The sequence below is a fragment of the Ursus maritimus genome, unplaced genomic scaffold (genome assembly GCF_017311325.1).
Source record: "Ursus maritimus isolate PB19 unplaced genomic scaffold, ASM1731132v1 scaffold_6, whole genome shotgun sequence".
In the NCBI taxonomy this organism is placed as follows: Eukaryota; Metazoa; Chordata; class Mammalia; order Carnivora; family Ursidae; genus Ursus; species Ursus maritimus.
In genome coordinates, this window is record NW_024426774.1 from 64,801,682 (window position 1) to 64,804,969 (window position 3,288).

The window sequence follows — 3,288 nt, forward strand, 5'->3', positions numbered from 1 at the left end:
GTTCATTTATTATTCTTTGTCACTAAACATATGGAACCAAAAAATGTGTCTTAAGTTTTCCCTAACCTGTCTCTTTTCCTTCCATTTATTGAGAGAGAAGTACACTAGTCAGGTTGGTGACTTTCTTGGCTCCTTCTGTAGCTAAAGCTACTGGCACATAAGCAGGAGGTTTTCCCAGGTGTGTTTTTTCCCACTGGCCTATCAGGACCTTGGATCTCATTTGGTTTTGTTGGCTTGCACTTGGGCACTTGGTCTCCACCCCTAGCCTCTTCGGAAGATGAGTCAGATGAATGGTTTGATTGGGTTTTGGTTTGGCTCCTTCCCAAGATGCTGACTTCCACTGTAGCCTACGGTAAGTGATAGATCTCCTGTGCCCAGGCTCCTGGGTTCTCTCACCTGGCCCAGACCTCAGTCCTTTGTGCCTTCACTTGCCTGGAAAGAGGACCCTGAATTCACGGTAATATTGAAGGTCATGAGGGCAAATTGATTGAGAAAGATATCAAGAATTAAGAGGCAATGTTTTCTGCTCTCCAGAAGGTTGTCAGGAAGGGTAGATGAGAGAGGCACACTTGAAAGATAATTTATACTTCAGATGGTATGATTCACAGGACATTATAGGATAGCAGTGAAGATCATTCAGTAAATATTTACTGTGCGTTTACTTCCACGGTACTTAAAAAAAATGGTGTAGTACCATAAATTATTATAGGGTGTAGTTGGGAGAGAATATGTTTGGTTCCTTCCAACATTGGGTTAGTATGTATTATATGACATATATTTATTTTAGTAATATTTACTAGAATATGCTCAATTCTAAAGTCACACTTCATTATTTAATCAATTTGAGAGAGAGAGAGAAACAGAGATAGCAACAGAGATAGTGAGAGAGAGAACAAGTGGGGAGGGGAGGGAGAAGCATGGAGCCTGACGTGGGGCTTGATCCCAGGACTCTGGGATCATGACCTGAGCCAAAGGCAGATGCTTAACAGTCTGAACCACCAGGTGCTACCATACTTAATTTTTTATATTTATTTTTATAACTTAATGTTTCAATATACTCTATATATACTTGATATACCTAATTGAAAAAGCTCAAATTAACCATTTAGGTTTTTTGTTTATTAGTTAGACAATAAATTACATAATATTGAATATGCTTTAATCTTAAATGATTCAGAAGGCACATTGTGGGCTTGCATAGCCTTAGAGCAGATCAAATGAGGTTATAGACATTTTGGAATATGGATACACTACTCAGATACAAGTGAGTTTATGGTAAATACAGTATTGGATAAGATAGGAGGCAAAATACCTGGTCAATTAACAGAATGCTGAGTTTATCCAAAGTTTAACTTTATTTGGGGGTGGTAATATATGAGTCAGCACAATCAGGGGAAAAATACAGCTTGTATTAAACACTCGTATTTAATCCAAATGTATTGAATGTAAGCTATATATAAAGCTGTATATAAACCTTGCTGACCAGCTGTACAGCAGGCCCTGAAAAGGACCTGGAGAGTAGTAACGTTCACCAAGAGTTTTGAATGTGTGAAGAAATAAGACAAAGACCCAAGTAAGCGGGATATGAAGAGCTGAAGTGTGAGGCTGGTGGGAGGAAGCACCTGTGTTGGGAATTGGAGAGGTTACCATGGAATTATGTTCAGTGACTAAAGTGCACCATAGGTTTCTCAAGCTCATAGCCATTTTGGAAAGCAGCATAGTACTTGAGTTTTCTGGAGCCTTGGTCATTAAGAGTTTTGTGTAGAGGGTAGGGCGCTGAAAAGTTTAGGAACCCACGGTGAGGAGTGGGAGGTGGAAGATTTCCATGGGTTTGCTCTGCCTGCCCACACAGCCAGCCCAGGCTTTAGAGTCAGAGGGGCCCAGTTCCTAGTTTGGCCTCCACTGCTCACTCCCTGTGGGTCTTCAGGAAGGTTGTCTCCTAGTTATGAACCGGCAATAGTAAAAGAGCCTGCCCACCTGCTACGGCTTCACACCCAGGCTGCAGGCTGAGTCCTGCCGGACTCATGAGAACAAGCCAAACAAGGTCTTTTGGTCCCCAGCACCATCCCACCTCCCATTTCTCTCCATTGATATGGGAGGGCAAGAGGCAAATGAAGACCAAAGCACCAAAGAAGACAGTCCTGAGAGTTGATAGGTGCCCTTTTGGGATGTTCTACCCAAGCTTCCATTGTTCTCTCTTGGCTCTGTCGGGAAAAGACAAGGGAAACATTTTCCTCACTCCCTTTAGTGTATCACATTTGTCGGTGGCTGAACCATTTCCCACCCCACCCACCTCCTCATGGAGTCAAAAGCTATCCCCATCCTACAAAAACACCACAGAAAAAGAATTTTCACCTCCCATCTGTACTTTCCATAAAAGTAACCATCTGCAGGCCCACACAGCTGATTAAGGCCATCTGGGTTATTCCCCTAAAAATTTCAATTTTAATGTTTTGCTAGTACAACCCTAACCATGTACTACTGTTTGCTGATGCCAATAAAATTTTTTTTTTTTAATTCATTTGAGAGAGAAAGAGAGAGATCATGAGAGCACAAGCAGGGTGGAGGGTCAGAGAGGAGAGGAAGAAGCAGACCCCCCAGTGAGCAGGAAGCTCAATGCCAGGACCAATCCCGGGACCCCAGGATCCTGACCTGAGCCGAAGGCAGTCGCTTAACTGACTGAGCCACCCAGGTGCCCCAGTGCCAATACATTTCTTTTGGCTATTTTATACCCTTCTCCCCCTCCCCACTCAGAGAATATTAGTATAAAATATCATAAACAAAATATTTTTCTCTTGTAAAACCACCTTAAGGTATTTTAAAATATATGTATGCTGAAAGTACTTGCATGTTTTTCCCCCAGGTCAATTTCTTTGTAAAAGTGGGGTGTATGTGCATCTGCTATGCAGGTAAATAAGGTGCCAGGGTTTGCAAAGACCTGTCTTGGGGAAGGCAATCTCATGCATGCCATCTTCTGTCACCCACTTGGGTCTTGAGCTTCGACTACATTCTTTCTTTTCTTTCTTTCTTTCTTTTTTTTTTTTTTTTAAAGATTTTATTTATTTATTCGACAGAGATAGAGACAGCCAGCGAGAGAGGGAACACAAGCAGGGGGAGTGGGAGAGGAAGAAGCAGGCTCATAGTGGAAGAGCCTGATGTGGGGCTCGATCCCACAACGCTGGGATCACGCCCTGAGCCAAAGGCAGACGCTTAACCGCTGTGCCACCCAGGCGCCCCTCTTTTCTTTCTTTCTTTCTTTCTTTCTTTCTTTCTTTCTTTCTTTCTTTC